Here is a 21,085-nt window from a genome sequence, read left to right as displayed (position 1 = left end):
CCAGCCCCAGGGACAGCGTCCTGCTGCTGTTGTGCCTCTGCCTCCTGTGGCTTCGCAGCTTCTCCACCACATGTAACCAGTCCCCATGTTAAACTCCCTCTTTGGAAGACCTGAGTATACCTGGAAACAAGGGACTCCTCCTCTCTGGGGGACAAAAGGACATTGGGCCCAGTGGCCTCATAGTCTGCTGGTCATTGCCAGTTGCTGAGCGCTTTAGGGATGGGACAGCATCTCTGACCTGCATGGTCCCAGCTGGTGGACACTATTGGAGGCCGTGGTGAAGCAGGAGGAAAAGGCCCTTCCAGAGTTGCTGGTGATGGACACTGACTGGGTGAGACAGAGCCACGGAGTGGGATCAATACTGCTGTGGCCGCTCAGAAGAGGAGAGGCTTGAACGCCCAACTGGAGCCTTCTTCTGACTCCGAGGAGGGCAAGACGTGGGCCCCAAACAGGGATGCTGGGAGGTACAACCTGGCACCTTCCCAGCACTCGATACAGAGCCCATTTGGTGACTGGGCCTGGCTTTGGCTTTTGCCGAACTGGAGGGGGGGAAGGTGGTGAGAATGTACATGGGCATATCCACTGTCACGTAAGGGTGCAGCCCTGTTTCATTCTTTCTTGAACTCAGGGAATTGCAGCCCTGTGCTCATCATGATCATATTGGTGGAGGATAATTAATTATCAAAAACAAAAAGGAACTATACTGAATGTCCTATTCACCTGCTTTTGATGGGCAATTCTGAGAATTCTTCATTGGCTGTGTGTGTTTGTGCTTGTGTGTGTGTGTGTGTGCTTGTGTGTGCGTGTGTGTGTGTGTGTTACATGTGTTTCTACACAGCATCCAGCTAGGATATTTAAAAAAATGAACATCTACAGTGTGATGTAACATGAGACTCCATAGGGCAACTCAATCTTTGGCAATAAACGTCTTCCCACGCAGACATAGAGAATGGACTTGAGGACACGGGGAGTGGGAAGGGTAAGCTGGGATGAAGTGAGAGAGTGGCATGGGCTTACATATACTAACAAATGTAAAGTGGATAGCTAGTGGGAAGCAGCCGCATAGCACAGGGAGATCAGCTTGGTGCTTTGTGACCACCTAGAGGGGTGGGATAGGGAGGGAGGGAGGGAGACGCAAGAGGGAGGAGATATGGGGATATATGTATATGTATAGCTGACTCACTTTGTTATAAAGCAGAAACTAACACACCATTGTAAAAGAACTATACCCAATAAAGATGTTAAAAAAAAATAAAAAATAAATTTGCTTTAAAAGAAAAAAAATAAACATCTTCCAAGCTCTTTGGTTATTGTCTATCCTCCCTATCAGATTGGCACCTCCAGGAGGACAGAAACATGCCTGCTTTGCTCCCCATGTACTCATGAGCCTAACACACAGTAGGTGCAAAAGTATTAAGAAATCTTGGTACGCCATATGTAAAGATTAACTCAAAGATGGATTAAAGATTTGAAACTAAGACCTGAAACGATAAAACTCCTAGGAGAAAAAATAGGCAGTAGTCTCCTCGACATTGGTCTTGGCCATGTTTTCGATTTGTCACTAAAAGCAAAGGCAACAAAAGCAAAAATAAACAAATGGGACTACACCAAACTACAAAAGTTCCGCACAGCAAAGGAAACCATCAACAAAATGAAAAGACAGCCTACTGAATGGGAGAAGATATTTGCAAATGATGTCTCTGACAAGGGGTTAATATCCCAAATATACAAAGAACTCATATAACTCAACATCAAAAGAGCAAACAATCCAATTAAAAAATGTGCAGAGGATCTGAATAGACAATTTTCCAAAGAAGACATACAGATGGCCAGCAGACACAGGAAAAGATATTCAACATCACTAATCATCAGGAAAGGCAAATGAAAATCATGAGATATCACCTCACATCTGTCAGAATGGCTATCATCAAAAAGACAACATATAGCAAGTATTGGTGAGGATGTGAAGAAAAGGGAAAGCCAGTGCACTGCTGGTGGCACAGTCATTATGGAAAACAGTATGAAGGTTCCTCAAAACATTAAAGATAGAACTACCATATGATCTAGCAATTCCACTTCTGGGTATTTTTCTGAAGAAAACGAAAACACTCATTTCAAAAGATATATGCCCCCCTCAATGTTTATTGCAGCATTATTTAGAATAGCCAAGATATGGAAGCAACCTATGTGTCCATCAAGAGATGGATGGATAAAGAAGATGCCACACACACACACACACACACACACACACACACACACACACACAAGATGGAATATTACTCAGCCATAAAAAATGAAACCTTGCCATTTGTGACAACATGGACGGACCTAGAAGGTATTATGCTAAGTGAAATAAGTCAGAGAATGACAAATGCCACTTGATTTCACTTATATGTGAAATCTGAAAAACAAGACAAACGAACAAACATAACAAAACAGAAACAGAGTCATAGATACAGAGAACAAACTGGTGGTTGCAAGAGGGAGGGGTGGGGGAATGAGTGAAATAAATGAGGGAGATTGAGGTACAAATTTCCAGTTATAAAATAACTAAGTTACAGGGATGTAATGTACAACATAGGGAATATAGTCAAAAATATAGTAATAACTTGCTATGGTGATAAATGGTAACTAGACTTACGGTGATCATTTGGTAATGTATAAAAATATTAAATCACTATGTTGTACACCTGAAACTAATATATATTAAGTCAATTATACTTCAATAAAAAATTTAAAAATCATAAACCTAAAAAACACTAATGCAAAAAGATATATGCACCTCCATGTTCACTGCAGCCTTATTTACAATAGCCAAGATATGGAAACAATGTAAGTGTCCACAGACAGATGAATGGATAAAGAAGATGTAGAATGTGGTATATATATACTTAGGCAAAAAAGGAATGAAGTCTTGCCATTTGTGACAACATGGATGGAAATTGAGGGCATTATGCTAAGTGAAATAAGTCAGAGAAAGACAAATATTGTATGATCTCACTTATAGGTGGAATCTAAAACAAAAACAACTTAGCTCACAGATGCAGAGAACAGATTGGTGGCTGCCAGAGGTCTGGGGGGATGGGGGCAAAACAGGTGAAGGGGGTCAAAAGGTACAAATTTCCAGTTATAAAATAGATAAGTCATAGGGATGTAATGTATAGCATAGCAACTATAATTAATAATACTGTATTGCATATTTGAAAGTTGCTGAGACAGTAGATCTTAAAAGTTCTCGTCATAAGGAAAAAATGTGTGTAACTATGCAGGGTGACAGATGTTAACTAGACTTACCGTGGTTATCATTTCACAATATATACAAATATCAAATCGTTACATTCTATACCTGAAACTAATATAATGTTATACATCAATTATACCTCAATTAAAACAAACAAAAAAAGAGAAGTCTTGAGTTGTAGCTGGTTTGTTCTCCTGCACAACTCTGGTGTGACCTCTGGGTTTCACCTCTGGGCATTTGCATGTAATTTTCCTCCGCCTAGGTAGCCCTTCCACCACTTTGTCCCAGTTAATATCCCATCCCCATTCACATCTCAGCTTCAATGTCACCTTCTCAGGGAAGTCTTCCCTGATTTTCCAGACAAGATTCAGTACCCCGTCAACGTCCTTACATCATTCATTCGTTCATTGTTTCTTTCCTTCACGTAAACATTCAACCACTTATCCAACAAACATCCATAGCACACCTACCCTGCTCTAGGATTTGTTCCAGGCACTATGGACACAGCCCCTGCTTTCATGGAGCTCACATTTGGGGATCATTCAATAAACAAGTAAACAGATAAGGTAACTTCAGATTGATATGTGTTACGAAGTAAACAGGGTGATGTGGTAAGAGCGTGACTGGCGGGGGCCTCCCTGAGGAAGTGATGTTTGAATCAAGATTTGAACCAAGAAGAAGGAGCCGGCCATGGGAAGATCTGGGAAAAGCATACCAGGGAAAGGAAGCAACAAGTGCAAAGGCCCTGAGGCAGGAATACCCGGCACAACTGAGAAACAGCCAGGAGGTCATTGTAGCTGGAGAACAGTGGGGAGCTGTGAGCTCAGAGAGGTAGGGTAGTGGCAGGTTGTGCAGAGCCTTGAGGCTACAATAAGGACTCTGGATTTTGACCTGGGAACAGAGGGCAGCCGTCAGAGGGTTTTAACAAGGTTTTGTATTTCTTCACAGTCTAAGCCCACATCACCTTTTGCAATTCTGCTTTTGTATGACTTTAGGAGTGGTGTCTGGCTTTTGATTGTGAGTTCCCTGAGGGGGCAGCCATGTCCCTTCTGATCCCCAAATATCTGTCTCTCTGACTCATAGTACGTGTAGGTCTCAGGCTGGGTGTCACCAGAAGCAGACACTGAGACAAGAATTCAAGTCATTTGTTTGGAAGGTGATCCCAGGAAGTAAGAAGGTGGGGACATGAAACAGGGAAGGAAAGGCAGCCAGTACAGGGTATATTTTTGAGCAGGTTACAGCTGTGGGCAGTTGGGGCTCACTTCTGCTGGGGAACACCGGGACCAGTGTAGAACATGCCTCCAAAGTATTCCCACCCAGGAGTGAGGAAGTGGGTTTTTATCCACCACCTCCCACGTCACTGGTTGAGGGCTGCTGCCAGGGAATAAACTCTTGGGCACGTCCAGCCTGCCCTGCATGGCCTTAATAGGCTCTGGTGGCCGGAGAGAGACCTCAGCAAAGAGACGCAGGCACTGGTGACTGGAAGCCATTGAACAGTCAGCAGGGGGGCGCAGTCTGTATTTAAGTAAACTAATGACAGCTGACCAATAGAATAGCCACGAAAGAAATGCCCCTGAACACGACAGCGGGGGCACCACTTCCTCTTGAATTTTCAGTGAATCCCCAGAGATCCTCAGGGGGTTAGCTTTTGCTCCAGTCTCTTGGTTTTCGTGTGGCCAGGATGGAAGGTTCTGGAAGCCTGCCCTGCCACCCCAGGAGGCTGGGGCTCACCACATCCTGGGAAACTGGAGAGGGGAAATTTGGATTTTTCTCTAGGAAGCAGTTTCCTCAGCAGTCCACAAGCCTTTATCAGCGTTCAGCCCTCTCTTATTGGGCAGGCAGCCCTGATGGTGTGGGCCCTGCATTCCAGGAGCAAAAAAACCCTGCCCTCCTTACCCCTCCTGGTAAAACTGGGCTGCATGGGGATGGCACCATGCCCTCCGGCCACCACCCGGAAACTGGCTTGGCTGGCAACAGGGCGGGTGGGGAGGAAGGCAGAGCTGTTTGAACATGTCCCTCGCTGCCGTGGAAGGGGTGGGAGACGGCAGGGGTGAGCTGCAGAAACGTGATGAGGTTATAGTTTCCTCTTTATGCAAATCCTCTCACCCTATGAATGGGCCTGTGCGGACAGAGAAGGTGAGGGATATAAAGATGTGGTGGAGCCAAGAGATGCCTTTCAGACGAGGAAATTAAAGAATCCTGCCCATTTCCTGGAAGCCGGAGGCCTCCCACCTGCCCTGGGCACTGGGTAAGTAGTGGGCATCGTTCCATGAGACCAAGTCTCCTCAGCCACGGCACTGTTGACCTTTGGGGATGGATACTTAATTCTCTATGACGGGGGTCTGTCCTGTGCACTGTAGGATGTTCAGAAGCATCCCTGGCCTCCACTCGCCATGTGCCAGGAGCAGTTCCCCATTCCCTGTCATGACCATCAAAAGTGTCTCCAGACATTACTAAATGTCCTCTAGGGTACAAAATCGCCCCTGGTCGAAAATCAGTGCGTTAGACCCACCAGTACTTACACGAGGGATTTTTTTGTTCCAAGCCCTGTATTCAGTGATTTACATGTCTCAGTCAGTGCATTGAGTCTTCACAACAAACTTATCAGGCTGGGGCTGATGTGGCAGCTCCATATTGTCATGCCCAGGCTGCTAACTTGTTCTCCCCTCCTTGCCGAGTTGCCCTGGTCTCATGGTACAACATGGCTCAACCCCACATCCACATTACAGCCAGTGGGAAATGGAGAGGGGAAACCTGGAAGTTGTCCAGATAGCTTAACACCACATCCCATTAACTTGGTCACATGGCCACATCTAACTGCAAGGAAGGCTGGGAAATGTAGTCTTTATAGGGACAGCCCCAGGCTCAACTACGAGTCCATTACTATGAAAGTAGGGGAGGATACTGAGGGACAACTAGCAGCCTCAACTATGTCCCATTTCATAAACGGGGAAACTAAGGCACAGAGTGGTTAAGTACTCCTCCAAGGTCACAGAGAGAATAAAAAAATAAAGTAAGAAAATGGATATAAAGTATAGGTGCTTAAAGCCAGCCTTCTTCCTTCCCATATATCCTTTGAGTATCATCCATTGCAATTGGTCAGTTCCAAGGGTCTCCTTTAGTGGAGGATACTGAAAGTTTTCCTGCATTCCCAGGACTGATGAGTTTCCTTTGGCCCCTGAAATCCACACCCTTTAGGACATCCAGGTGCAATCCTAAAATAACCCAAAGGTTTTTAGGATCCTTTTATCTAGTGGAGCAAAGGACCCATGGACCCTGTTTTCCTACATGTGCAGGTGGGAGATATGTTGAGGCAAGTTCTTAGCCAAAAAGATTTCCCTAAACTGCAAGGAAACTGAGGCCCAGAGAGGAGAAGGACTTTTTCAAGGCCACACAGCTGCCTCCTGGCAGAGCCAGGACTAGGACCCCCGATGAGGAAACCTGGCGAAACACTGTCTTCCAGCTTCCAAAACCTGGGAGGCGTCACTCCTCCACCTTCTCATTGCCTGTTCTCTGTCCTGTGCATTTGTTCCCTTTCCCGTTTTAATGCCTTTACTGCTGTGTTAGTGAGATTTCTGGGAGAAGCTGAGGTTTACACTTTGGAGGCCATTGTTGTCTACCCAACAGCCAGACTCTCCTGTCTTCAAAAGCAGAACCCTGATTTTGTGAAGGAGTAGGAGGTGATAAGTCCAGCCCCAGGGGAAGGATTAAGATTGGGCTAAAACAGTCATATTATCCCATGCCTCTTGGCTACAACTCACTTTCCCAGCCTCCTTTGCAGTGTGGAACAGACATATGACCCGTTCTGGCCAATTCAATGTGAGGGGAATCCCTCCAAGGAGACAGTGGGAAAGATTTTCTTCCCAGATTAAAAGAGCTCAAAGAGAAAGGAGATTCCCCCTCTCCCCCCAACACTTTCTCCTCCCTTGAACTCTATTAAGGATGTGATGCTAGGGACTGTGGCCCTATCTTGTGACCATGAGGTTTCAAGACTAATGGCAAAAGCCAACACACAGGATGGCTGAGTAGAAAGGTTAGAGTGGCTGAATACTGGATGACATTGTTGAGATGCTACCTTGACCCTGAAACTATCTACCTCCAGACTTTTTGTCCTCTGAAATAATTAAATGCCTTTGCTGTTTAAGCCACGATTAGTGGATTATTCTGAAATTTGCTGCTGAAGTCATTCCTAACTAATATAATTAAGTTCAGCCCACCATATTTTGGCCCTGGAATTTATACCCAAATCCCAGATGGTAGGACCATCACTTATTTTTATGAGTGGCTGACACCCCTCTTTGCCTCCGTGGAAGCTGATGGAGAGCAGCCCCTTCAATCTTCTTGGGTCCTCGCAGGATGAATGAGGTGTGAAGAAACACACATAATTCTTGGGAGGCTTTTGAGATGTACTCAAAAGGGTACAACATTTGCTTATATTTGAGGGCTTGGATTATTTAATGTATTATCAACTCTCAGAGTTGCACAGCATTTGGGGAATTTTGGACTTAATAAAATGTCTGTATCAATTAGAAATGCTTGGATGCTGATAACAGAAGAATCATAATGACTAACAGTTATATGCTGAATATAACTTGCCAGCACTTTAATAAGCACTTCACTTACACTAACTCATTTATTCTTTACAACCCCACGAGGAGATACTATCTTCCCTCCATTCTCCAAATAGGGAAACTGAGGCACAGAGCTAGTAAGTGACATAACTGGGATGTGACGCCAGGTAGCTGACTCCAGAGTTCATGCTCTTAGCTGCCGCTCTTTAGAGCCAATTAGCAGTGACTTCAGCCGTAAGAACTTCTGTCATTTACTTAAAAGGAAGTTTAGCACGGAGTCCTCTAACCTTACCCTTTGCCATCCTCAGCACGCTGGCTTTTGCCACCTAATTGGCACAGGATGGTGACTGAAGTCAAGCATCCCCCTGTCCCATGGCTGTATCCAAGTCAAGCAGGTAAGGCAGTGGCATTATTGCCAATCCTCCTTAGTGGGAGAAAGGTCTCCCTGGAGCACGCATCCAGCAAACTTCCTCTTGTGTCTCATTGGTCAGAAGCCAGTCACATGCTCACCTTGGACCGATCACTGGCAGACTGGAATGGATGCGCCACGATTAGCTAGACCAATCACACTTCTCCCCAGGGCATGGTGTGGCTGGCACAAATTGGGGTTCAGTTAGCAAAGAAGAAGGCGGATGGCTGTTGGGTAGGCAGCCAATGACATGGATCCCAGCCGCTGACGTTACTGAGTGTATACAGTGAGCTGGGCTTTGCCTTTAGCTCTTTACATATGTTGATATTATCGAGTCGTCATACTATTATTATCCCTGTTTATGATGAACAATTTGAAGTCCAGAGAACTTAAATTGACTTGCCCTAAATCACCCAGACAGGAGAGGAGGAAGCTGGATTCAAATGCAAACCCCTTAGAGAACTGCTCTCAACCCTTCTAGGTAGGGTTGCCAGATAAAATAAAGGATAACCAGTTAAATTAGAATTTCAGGTAAAGAAAATATTTTAGTATATGTATGTCCCAAATATTGCATGGGTTATACTTATACTAAAAAAAATTTATTGTTGATCTGAAGCGCAAATTTAATTGGGCATCCTATATTTTTATATGCTAAATTTGACAATCCTACTTAGGGTCACTGGGTAGGAAACCTAAGCAGTGGTGTGGGAGCTTAGCCACACTTTGTTTGCATAATAAACACTAAGAAAATTCCACAAAGAAATACGCATTCTCCCATTTTTCATGTAACCTGATCCCTCTTGGATTATTATTTGTTTCCTTCTTTTCAAGAGTGATATGGGTACAGAGAAAATGTCCCTGCCTCAGAAAACCAACAGTGTATGTATTGTGATAAATGGCAACTGGCATTCGGCCTCAGGGCCAGGGAGGCAGTAGGGAGAGGTGGGGAGTGTGGGGCACTGGGGACTCCTTTCTAACACTCCCATTCCCAGTTGGTTGTCGCCAGGAAGAATGCGGGCCTAGCATAGTCCAATCTTTCAATGTTTTAAGGGAGGGAGAAATCTGAGTTTTTAGGTAAAAATCTTTATTTGTGAACATTGGCTGAAATTTTATTAAAATGCCACATGGGCCAAAGGAAACATATCTGCAGGCTTGTGGGCAGCCAGGGAAAAACCTCTGCTGTTTAGTTTTGGGAGATGAGGCTGCAACTTCTGCAAGCCGGGGAGCAGAGAGGCTGGGCTGGAGGCAGCCTTGGCAATAGGAGAGTCCCGTGGGGGAAGGGACTGCAGCCAGAACTAGCTTTAAATCTCCTGTCTTCCAGATAACTGCTGTGTGATGGTGGGTAGGTTGCATAGCCTCTCTGTTTTCCAAACCATTCAGAGGCTATAATTGTATCCATCTTGCTGTGTAGCTGGGAGGATTCCACTGATGGAGTTGATGTAGGTAAGGTGCCTGGCACACGGTGAGGGTGTGCTAATTCCTTTCCCTTCCCTGGGTAGGGCTCACACTTAGAAGTTTGATTGGAGTATTTCTTTTTCAGGTCCTTCCTCCTTTCCTTCCTTCCTTCCACCTTCCCTCCCTCTCTCACTCCCCCTTCTCTTCCTCCTCCTTCTTCTTTTTCTTTTTTAATTAAATTGTGTGAAGATTTAGGGCCAGGCATCAGGAGAGCCGGGGGCAGGCCCTGGCTCTATTCCAACCTTGAGGTGAGACTGGGGAAATATTCTCTTCCTCGTAGCGTCTCAGTTTCTCCCTGTGTGAGAAGGTAGGTCTGATTGGAGATGCAGATGCTCTTCCAGGGGGGCCAGGGTCATGCAATTCTGTGGAGCCTTCTCAGGGAGGGATGGGGACAGGGATGGTGTCCTTGGTGGTGATGGGAGGTGGGTGGCTGGAGGAAGCTGAGTCAGAGGGCGCTCTCAGGGCTGGGAGCAAGAGAAGAACATACCAGCACACAGTGCCCAGTGACTCGCAAGCCATAGGAAGCCAGCAGCCCCTGTCATCAGGGAGCCTGTAAACACCCTCCAAGGGGAGCTAGGTCCCTGCTTGTCTTGGATCTGACCACGGGCCCATCCCAGCGATTTGGGGTCAAAGCTCTTAACAGATCACCCTGCCAGGAACATGGAAATGCCGAGCCCCTCCTCCCGGCTTTCTGAGGTCTGACCTCTGCTCACCTCCCCTCTCACCCTCCTCCCTCTTGCCAGGTCAGAGTCTGGTGAGTTTCTCGAACATGCAGTCCTCTTCCTGAGCCTCCAGGCCTTTACACAAGCTGTTTCCTCCACCTGGACTGTTGTCTCCCTCTTCTCTAGGCCTCCCCAAGATCACGTTTCCTTCTGGTTCAAATGTTAGCGCAAAATCACCTCCCGAGGGAAACCTCTGCTGCTTCCCAGGTGATCTCAGGCCCTCCTGTAGCCCCGTTCACCTTCTCCTTAGGGCGCTCACAGCCACCTGTGAGCTGTATTGCTCTTCTTGTGTGTTTGCTCAGTCTGTCTGTCCTGCTCCGGAGGGTGGGGACCGGGGGGTCATTTCTGCTACTACAGGCCATTCATTGAATGAATAAATGAGTGAATGAACGAAAGAACAAATGAAGCTCTCCCAAGGGTCTGGTAACTCTCTCAGGCCCGGGGAGCTCAGCGTCCTCTCAAAGGGATGTCACAGCAGGTCAGGTCATTCCTCAGCCTCAACCCTCCCGTATCTCCCCACGGCACTTATGAAAAAATCCCAAACTCCACCCGGGGCTTCCCAGTGTGCCCCAGGATCTAGCCTGGCTGATCTCCGTGACCTCACTCCCTCCCCGCTGTGCCCCCTGCCCCACCCCAGCTCCAGCCACGCTGGCCTCCTTTCTGTTTCTCCACCAACCAGGTCTGTTCCTGCCTCAGGGCAAGCACGTTCTGTTCCCCGGAATACTCGGCGCCAGGCCTTCTCCTAACTTATGTCCCAGTCGTGTCACCTCACAGACGCCCTCCCCACACACATTCTTCCTCAGGTCACCCTGTTTTGTTCCTTCACAGCATGTATCACTATCTGAAATGATTTCATTTATTTTCAAGTATTTGATCCACTTTTGGCAGAGTTCAAGGCTGTGCAGAATAAAGACAGCTTTTCCCAGCTTCCCTTGCAGCTAGGTGAGGCCAGGCAACCAAGTTCTGGTTGAAATTGGGAGTATGTGTGGCAGTTTCTGGAATCTTTCCTAGAGATTTCGCTGTTGCTTGCCCTTTACTCACTATCTTTCCTTCTCCATCCTGCCACCTGGAAGGCAGAGGAGAAGGCTGGTGCTGTGGCCTCCATGTTGGAGCATAAGAAGGAGGACCACACCCTAGGGATGGCAGAGTGGTGAGCAAGACAGAGCCTGGGACGCTGAGGGCTTCCTGGAATCTCCAAACCAGCCCTGAACTGCCTACATCTGGACTTCATCACACAAGAGAAAAATAAACTCCCCTTTTTAATGTTGATTTTTTCGAGTTAAGCTTATTATATTTTTTCATGACTACATTTGTATGTCTTAAGCAGTATAGTCTCATGAAAAATGTCAGCTAGAATAGATGCTGGATCTTTTTATTTTAACATGTGCTCTATAGGGCTTCGTCTACTCCATCCAGAATTTTAGTTGGAGTTACTGGAAGAGCCCTGGGCCAGAGAAGGGAGGCCACTTGCCTGAGGTCACACAGCAGGGGAGGGGCAGAGCTGGAGTGTGGCCCCTGGGCCCAAGATCCTAACCCCCAACCCTCTTTCTCAGAAGCTCCCAGCTTGAGGTGCTGCTGGACTTCCCCCAGGACAATGGGCAGAGTGATTTACACCCACTCTGCTTTTTAGGCCATTAGGCCAAGAGGTCCTTTCTTATTTCTCAGGGCCCCAGAGCATGTTGGAACTGCGAGAGAAGACCCTGCTTGTGGGGTCTGGTGGGGGTTGAATCTCAGCCCTGCTGCTGGCAAGCTGTGCACCTCGAGGAAGACTCCAGTCTCTCTGAGCCTCAGTTTTACAATAAGTAATGCCCCAGGGCAGGTCAGGTGCCCTGCAGATTCCCTGAGGTGCCATTTTTAGAATGTCTGACACCTCAGGAAGGATGGAGCCCTACATCCCACAAAGTGGAAATTCCTGGAGCACAGCTGGTGTCATTGGTGTTAGGAGGAAGTGGGCAACTTAGTGCAAACTTTGGAATCAGTTCTGGGTTCAAATCCTGGTCCCACACTTAGCAACTGTGTGACCCTGAGCAATTCACTTCCCTTGTTCTGGCTTTCCTAGTGTCCTCGCTGGAAAACATGGACTCGCTCATTCATTCAACACGTGTGCTAAGCACCTCTCAGGCCAGACTGATTCTAGGTGCTGAGATTTGGCCGTGAACAAGTTAGACGAAGTCCTCCTCGTGGGGCTGATGATTGAGTGGGGAAGGGAGCCAGACAGCAAAGAAAGAGGCAAACATGTAGCAAGACCATAAGACACATGAAAAAAACTAAAGAGGGGGAGAAAGAGATGGTGGGAGGGGCTCTCTGAGACAGGGTAGTCAGGGAGGCCTCCTGGATGAGGTGACACTGGGGCAGAGACCTGAATGGCGTGAGACGCGAGGTTCTAGGGCAGCTGAGCCTGGTCTCTCCCATTACTCTGTAACTATTCCTGGGCCTCCCCCAGCTGAATTCTTCCTCAGAGCAGGAACCGTGTGATGGCCAACTCTGTGTCCCAGGCACCAGCCCAGGGATGACTGGTTGAGCAGAGACACTGGCTCTCCCCGCCCCCTCCCCCCAAGCGTCCAGTCCATCAGCAAGGCTGCCTGTTTGGGCTCCTCTAAAGTTCTCTTGAATCCATCCACTTCTCTCGGCCCACCCTCATTTCCTGCCTGGACTATTGCAGTAGCCCCCTCCCTGGGCCCCCTGCTCCCACCTCGCTCTCCCGTAGTCTGTCTTCCCCACAGCATCTGCATTAGTTTCCCGTGGCTGCTGTGGCAAATTACCACAAACTTAGTGGCTTAAAATGACATGCATTTATTTACTTACAGTTCTGGAGGTCAGAAGTCTGAAGTCAGTCTCTAGGCTAAAGGCAAGGTGTTGGCAGGGCTGGTTCCTGCTGGAGGCTCCCAGGGAGAAGCTGTTTCTTTGCCTTTTTCAACTTCCAGTGGTCACTTGCATTCCTTAGCTTGTGGGCCCCTCCTCCATCTTCAAAGTGCATCCTCTCAGTCTGTTTCTGTCATTCTCTCTGTCTTCTCCTCTTCTGTGGTCAAACCTCCTTCTGCCTCCGTCTTATGACTCCTGGATTACATTGAGCCCACTCAGATAATCCAGGATAATCTTCCCAACTCAAGATCCTTAACTAAATCATAACTGCAGAGTTCCTTTTGCCATAAAAAGTAACATTCAAAGGTTGGGGGATTAAGATGTGGACATCTTTGGAAGGGGGGCATTATTCATCCAAAGGGATCTTATTAGAACCTAAGTCATGTCCTGTGCCTCTTCTGCTTAAAATTGTCCCATGGTCCCCAGCTCCCTCAGAGCACATTCAAAGCCCTTACAGTGGCCACAACGTCCTGCACACCTGTGTGCTTGTTACTTCTGCTCTCCAGCCACAGGCCTCCTTGCTGTGCCTCAATACTCCATGCATGCTCCTGCCTCAGGGCCTTTGCACGGTGCAATGCCCTCCGCCCAGAACCTTTCACCCTGCCTCTGCCCAGAACCTTTCACCCTGCCTCTGCCCAAGGCTAGTTCCTTGTCATCCTTCAGGTCTCACCTCCTCAGAAAGGCCCCTTTGGACAACACCCTCCCTGTAACAGCCCTTCCCTCTCCCTTCAGTCTGAACACAGTGTGAAATTGTCTTGACTATTTGTTTTCTTGTTGATTACCCACTGTCCCCACTAGACTATTATCTCTTAAAGACCTAGCAGGGCTGGTCTGTCTGGTTCTCGGCTGTGTCTTCTGCACCAAGGACGGGGCCTGGCACCTAGCAGGTGCTCAGAAAATCCTTGCTCCATGAATCCCTGAGTGGCTAAATTCCAAAGGCCCTCAATGCTGCTGTGAATAAAATATAAATTCGCTTAAAGGCATTCTGACCGTCCAGGTGACTTTTTGGCTTGATTTATTACTTCAGTCAGTGATCAAAACACTGTCTTCACATGTAAAAAAGGGGGAAGGCATCATTTAGACTAGGCAAGCAAGGACTTTGAAGGTCCTGGAATAGAGGCAGGGGTCTCCTAAGGGCAGGAGCCATCAGCAGTGGCAGTGGGGTCTCATGGGGAAGAGCAGGGTCATGGAGTGGGCGCTCAGGCAGTGGTGTTCTCTCTCTGTGCCCAGGCTTCCACATCTGCAAAATGGAGGTCATAACAGACCTCACCTCATAGCGGGGTTCTCAGCCACTGTGCTATTGACATTTGGGGCCGGATAATTCTCTGCACAGGGGGCTGTCCTGTGCACCGTGGGATACAGAGCAGCATCACTGGCCTCCACCCGTTAGATGCCAGTAGCGTTTTCCCAGTTGTGACAACCCCAAATGTCCCCAGATGTAGCCTAAAATCTCCTGAGGGACAAAATCGCTCTGGGCTGAGAACGGCTGCCTCAGAGGATCATCCTGGGGGTTGAAAGAGACGATGTGGGTAAAGCATCTGGCACAGAGCCTGGCACTCAGCAGCTGCTCAGGAAAGGGGAGCTGTTATCTGGTCAAGAGGGCGGCTGGGTCGGAATCTTGGCTCTGCCGCTTAACAAGTTAGCAGGTGGCACTGGGCAAGTGACTCTAGCTCTCCGAGCCTCAGTTTCTTCATCTGTAACATGGAATAATAATAGCGCTCACTCTTCTTGGGACTTCCAGGGCTATGCCCCGTGCACAGTAACTGCTTAATAAGTGGGAACTCTGAGGATGAAGATGAGGATGACGGAGGCTCCTGGGAAAAGTGGGAGTGGGAGAAAGGGCACTTTGCGAGTACAACCTGGGGTCTCTAGAGTGTGTGCCCCTGCCTTAGTGAGGGACACATAGTCACAACTGCCCACACCCGGGAGGGCAGCTGGCTCAGACCCTCAGCCCTGCTGGGCCATTTAATAATTAAGCTGGCTAAGGGGTGACAAGGCTGGAAGGCCAGCGGTGAGCGGGGCCTGGCCTTGTTTGGCTTTGGTGACGCTATGGCCCTGGGATCATGGCCTTCTTGAGCCCATAAACAGGGGGTTGGGCCTCGAGACAGGCAAGGCCGGGCCAAGGTCTCTGCCGGTGGCCTTGTGTCCGAGTCATGCAGTGGGTGGGAAGGGGGATGCCCGGCAGCAGCAGGAAAAGGGGCGCTGTGGAATGGGGGCTGTTTTTCACAGGGTCAGCTCTCACCTCCACCTTTGCTCTGTGCACCCCCTTTTCTCTCTGTCCTTCCCCACCCACTCCTCTCTTATTGTCACCTCCTATTTATTGAGCACTTACAGAGACCTGCAGAACTCTGCCAGAGTGCTTGCTGTACTCCCACCACCCCTGTCATGAAGGGGGTGCCCTGCCCCCTCCCCGGATGAGCAAGGCCTGTGACTACAGGTCCCATTGCTCAGGTAGGGAATCAGAGGCCCGGAGCGCTGAGTCACCAGCCCATGGGGGCAGAGCCACAGTCCAGCCCAGGTCTGGGGTCTCCCCAGCTCGCACTTAACCCCATGCCCCGGGCCATCGCCTCTGCATCTCTTCCTCTGTTCTCTTCTGTCTGTCTGTCTGTCGGTCTCTCCACCCAACCCCACCCCCGCCCCGGGGCCCTAGCTTTCTCTGAACAACTTTCTATTGGTGTTTTCCTGTATCTCCGAGTCTCTCATTTTCCACCTCAATTTCCCCTTTTTGCGCTTTGGGTCTCTCTCCCTCCCCCACTCGGGTTTCCCTCTTTCTGGTTCTGTATTTCTCTTCGTCACCTCTCTGAGTCTCTGCCTCTCGAACTCTCTGTCTCTCTGTTTGTCTCTCTTTCCTGTTCTCTCCCCCCTCGCCTCTCTCCCTCTGACCGCCCCGCCTCCAGGCCCCGTCTCCCTGCAGCCAGCCCTTGTCCCGACGCCAGCACATTATGTCCCTGGTCAGACCCTGACGTCAGGCGGGGGCCTGGCGGGCGGCCACCGGCCGCTGCCGGGCAGGCGGAGGGCGTGCGCGTTTTCCCGGTCCCCATCTCCCTCCCAGCCCTGCAGCTGGGGCTGCAGTTCTCCCCGCCTGGCCTCAGCTGGCTGCACAGTGGACGGTGGCGCTTGGTGGCTGCTTGGCCTGTGAACCTGGGGCTACACATCACTCGCCTCTCTCTCCCCATCATCCCGACCCCAGGGCCATAAGAGACAGCTCCTGGCCCTGCCTGGTCCCCAAAGGGAGATGGTACAGCGTGGGGACAAGACCCGGGGCTGATGAATCCTGACTGTGTGACCTTGGGCAACACACCCAGCCTCTCTGAGCCTCATCTCTGTAAAACAAGGCCACTGAGGCACCTGCCTTTCAGGTCTGCAGGGAGGATCACCTCTAACAGGGGGCTTGCAGTGTGGGAGAGGTGCCTGGCCTACCGTGGGAACTCAGCGCCACCACAGGGTCGCACCCAGCAGCCCTCAGCAGGGGAAGCCTCGGAGAGGTCCGGGGGTCTAGGTGACACCTGACTGGGGACACAGCTGGTGTTTAGAGGGTAGGGACGTGCATGGGGTGGGGGGTGGGATGGCCAGGCACGATGAAGGAACACCCCACCCAAAATACAAACAGTGCCCCTGCCGAGAAAACCTGCCCAAGCCCAGTTGGTCTCAGGCCCCATCAGAGCCTGAATAAGTGGTTAAAAAAATGTCATATTTCTTGTTTGGTTTGTTTGGTTTTCTCCCCCTCTGATGTTCAAAGCAATGCGACTTCCTTGAAGGACATCTTGAAGGGCACCTGAGCATCCTGGTTTAAAACAGACTTTGGGGTTAGACAAACCTGGGTTAAATCCAGCTGTATGGCCTCTGGCCAGTGGCTTCCCCGGCTGAGCCTCAGTTTCCTCATCTGTCAAATGGGGATAATAAACATACACACACATTAGAGGCTCATTGTGAGAAGTAAGCAAAACAATGCTTCCAAAGCACAGTAGTCTTTTTTCCTGTCCTTTTTTATTCTTCTAATTTTAAATATAGGAGATACAGAAAAGTACAGAGAAGAAAACAAGAAGGTCCCCCAGAGAGAAACACTCAAAGATTTTCGTGGAAATTTGGCTCAGTTAACATATTTGTCCTGAGATCCTACTCGTGCCTGCTTTTTTGTTTTTCATGAAAATAAAACCTGATTTGAAGTTTTCTTTAAAAATATCTTTGCCCATTTTATTACTATTGTTTTTTTTCATACGCACAAACTCAAACGGTTTAAAGGGCATCCAGTGAGCTGCGAGGCTCTCTCCCACCCCAGCCTCTGGCTCCCCTTCCCGGAAGCCGACACAGTTAGCAGATTCTCACATGTCCTTCCTTCCTTTCCTGGGGTTAAATCATCTTTGGGCATATGACTTCCAATCCCTCTCTTCATTTTGGTTTTGGTTGTGTTTTTCGATTCACTTAATTACAAAGTATGAAATTGTTAAAAAAAAAATGAGAACACACGGACAATCAAAAGAAAGGGGAAGATAAGAAAAGTGGAATCACCTGAAATCTTACTCTACCTTTAAAATTTTGGAGTACATCCTCCCAGGCTCTTTCCATCACCTGATGTCTGTAACATTCTTGCAGTCCCAGGTAGCTTTTCTTCTTAGCCTGATCAAAGCTCGTGACAATGCATTTGTATTTGATGATCAGATAATCTGATCATTATCTGCCTTCTCCACTGTGCAGAAAGTTCCAGGAGGCAAGGAGGGTCACGCCTCTGTCCCCAACAGCCAGCAGGGTGCCAACACACAGTAGGCCTGTAATGAATATTTTCCAAATGAATGAATGAATGGGTGGATTCCCTAAAGGGATTATACATTATAGTATACTATCCTGTGACCTATTTTTTTTCACTTAACATATTGGGTACATCTTTCCACATCTCTAGCTAGGCAGCAAATCTCCATTTTTTCATGTCTGCATGGAGGTACCACAATAAATATCTTTTTGATTCTGGCCAGAAGCTTCTGCCCCTAACTGGGAAATTCTTTTTCAAACACAGATCTGTTGACAAATTCCATATGAGCTACCCGTGCCCCAGCCCTTTGGCCGTTTACTTTCAGCCTGACACTTCACTGGGTTTCACAGGCCCATTGTTTTTTGGGACAAGTCAAGATTTACTGTCTGTCCTTGACATCAAGTTTTTCCAGAGAAGCTTAAGAGTGAAGAACTCATCCCACCCCCATACCACTGTTTCATGAAACAGTGCCAGTTAAATGTTCTGTAAAGTTGCTGAAGCTGGGAAACTTGGTATAACCCTTGCCTCCCTGGCAGCCTCGTTGCAAATAGCACACACCAAGCTCATTCCTACCTCAGGGCCTTTGCACTGGCTATTTCCTCTGCCTGGAATATGCTTCTCTTGGATATTTACTTGGCTTACCTACTTCAGGTCTCTGCTCAAATGGTCCCTTCTCAGACAGGACGTCCTCAACCATTTTCCTAAATTAGCATCTCTAAGTCACTTGTCCAGTTTTACATTTCTTCCTAAAACATTTACCTGATATCATATTATATCATATTATGGTATGCTATGTTAATATTGGGGGGTTTTCTTATTTACTGTCTATCCCCCTGAATATGAGGGCAGGAGCATGGTTTGTTATCTTTCCTACAGTGTCCCCAGCAACTAAAACAGGGCCTGGAGCATTGTAGGCATTCATATTGGTTGAATCAATAAATGTTAATTCCAGGATTCCAAGCTTCCTTCCGAGGCTGAGAACTGACTGCCGTTTTCATTCATTCATTCCTTCCAGATTTATCTATTGAGCACCTGCCATGTGCCAGGGCCTGTCTGGGTGCTGGGAGTACTACAGTGGGTAAGGCAATCGGGCCCTCCTCTTAAGGGATGCGGTCAGGGGTCACGCAGATGCACCTCCACCTGGATAACGACATCCAGGTTGACTTGCTGGCCTCGGGTGGTGGAGTGAGAACTGGGCTTGGGTTCTGACACACGCCGGTTCCCAGCTCTAACTCAGCCCTTGCGGAGCTGGGTAAACTGCAAGGCTGACACAAACAGGAACAATATCCTTGTCCTCTTTTTTTCTGCCTGAGGTTCCTTCATCGTAAGGGGAGAAGAAATGAAAAAGTGATGCCAGAAACCTTTCTGCATCCCTCCCACAGGCCCAGCTGGGGCTTTGCTTGTGGAGCTAAGCTCTGCCCTACTTTCTGGCCGCCCCACACCTTCCTCCTTCCTTCAGGGAAGCTCCTACCCGAGTAGCCACCACTCCCCAACATAGATGCCAGAAAACTCGCATTCCCAGCCTCCCTGGCAGCTTGGTGCAGGCATGGGACTTGGACTCCACCAGCCAGACATGCCTGCTAGAGAGATGTAAGTAAAAGAGAAGGGCCGGACAAGAGTTGCGGAGGAGAATGGACCTGGCTCTGGGGGATGCAGTGGGAGGGGTCCCGGGAGAGCAAGCAGTATAGCCCCCAATCCTAACCCATGGCCCACCTGGGATGACAGGTATTACAGGTATTAAGAATATTCATGTTCTTTGACCCCCACCAAATCCCTCTTCTGGAATTCTATACTGAGGAAATAAGCACAAATAGTGAAAATGCACAAAGAGCTTCACAATCTAATTACTTAGAGTGGTGAGCAGTCAGAAACTACCTAAATGCCCAATGACCAGGGAATGGTTCAGTTCATTAGGTGAGGATTCCTAAAAGAAGGTTAGAGACGACCCCTCCGGCAAAATATTAGTGTAATACTCAGGATTAGGTACCTCTTTGAGTGGCCGAAAAACCCAAAATAACAGGGGCTTACATGAAAGAGAAACTTGTTTCTCTCTTACATAAAAGAAGCGTGGAGGTGTTAGTCCAGGGCTAGTAGGGTGGCTTTATACGTTCATCAGGGACATGCGTTCCTTTTCTCTTGTGGTTCCACCATGGCCCAAGATAACCACTCAGTTCTGGCCTCATATCTGCATTCGAGTCAGCAAGGAAGATGGGAAAAAAGACCAGGCAGCCTCGCGCTAAGGGCTCTACTCGGAAGTTATATCCCATTGGCCAGAGCTTGTCACATGGACACACCTAGCTGCAAGAGAGGCTGGGGAATGTAGTTTTTTTCTGGGTGGTCACATGCCCAGCTAAAATTTAGGATTTCTATTACTAAAGAAGAGGGAGAGGTCAGAGAATTGGAGAGAAGCAGGGGGGTCTGCCACAATAGCTACAATTAAAATAATGTCCGAGAGGATTTTGTAATAACATGAAAGAAACGTTGTACAGTTTGGGAAAGCAAGATTTGAAATTGTGTGTCCAATGTGATTACAACGGTGTAACAAAATTTCGAAACAGAGAAAGCTACTCGAAGGACAAAACTGCTAGAAAGTTAGCCTTTGTGGGGATAAGAAAGGTCCTTTTTTCTTTTTATTCTGTATTTTCCAAATGTTGATAATTGAGCAAACTTAATTTCCCGAAAGAAAGAATCCCTGTGCAGATTATAGAGTCTACTTGAGCTATAATTCATGCCACACAAGCTCTTTCTTCGAATGTGCCAAAGCAGCCAGATGGGGAAAGAAGAAATGAAATGATCTCTAGTCACAGACAACATGATTATGAACGGAGAGAAATCCAAGGAACCCACAAAATGCAACTCGAAGAAGAGGGACCTGGGACTTATCACAGGTTCAAGTCATCGCTGTGCTGAAATGCCAGCTCTGTGACCTTGGACAAACGACCAACCTCCCCGTTTCTGCATCTGTGCAGGGGAAGGAAGAACAGCATCCGCCTCTGGATGTGATGAGGGCTAAGAGGAAGCGGCTCCCGCAAAGCACAAGCAGCAGGGATCTGCACGGAGCAAGCTCTCCACAGAGGT

General features: G+C 48.2%; 2 long non-coding RNA genes across 4 annotated transcripts; one reads left to right on the top strand and one right to left on the bottom strand.

Moving 5' to 3' along the window:
• Positions 1 to 4,891: 4,891 nt before the first annotated feature.
• On the top strand, positions 4,892 to 11,648 carry LOC114484913 (uncharacterized). 2 transcript variants are annotated; one of them, XR_003678273.2, is made up of 4 exons: positions 4,892 to 5,489; positions 8,121 to 8,207; positions 9,543 to 9,664; positions 11,472 to 11,648. It is a non-coding gene; the product is annotated as an uncharacterized lncRNA (long non-coding RNA). The 2 variants fall into 2 exon arrangements; XR_008616576.1 differs by lacking the exon at positions 8,121 to 8,207.
• On the bottom strand, positions 9,881 to 17,899 carry LOC114484914 (uncharacterized). Of its 2 annotated transcripts, none has more exons than XR_003678274.2 (4): positions 17,787 to 17,899; positions 17,078 to 17,143; positions 13,204 to 13,455; positions 9,881 to 10,140 (listed from the first exon to the last, which is right to left on the bottom strand). It is a non-coding gene; the product is annotated as an uncharacterized lncRNA (long non-coding RNA). The 2 variants fall into 2 exon arrangements; XR_003678275.2 differs by having other exon boundaries at positions 17,770 to 17,814.
• Between the last annotated feature and the right edge of the window lie 3,186 nt (positions 17,900 to 21,085).

This window comes from Physeter macrocephalus, unplaced genomic scaffold (assembly GCF_002837175.3).
Source record: "Physeter macrocephalus isolate SW-GA unplaced genomic scaffold, ASM283717v5 random_188, whole genome shotgun sequence".
NCBI classification, from domain to species: Eukaryota; Metazoa; Chordata; class Mammalia; order Artiodactyla; family Physeteridae; genus Physeter; species Physeter macrocephalus.
The sequence above is the reverse complement of the archived record's forward strand: the minus strand, read 5'-3'. Positions and strand labels throughout refer to the sequence as shown.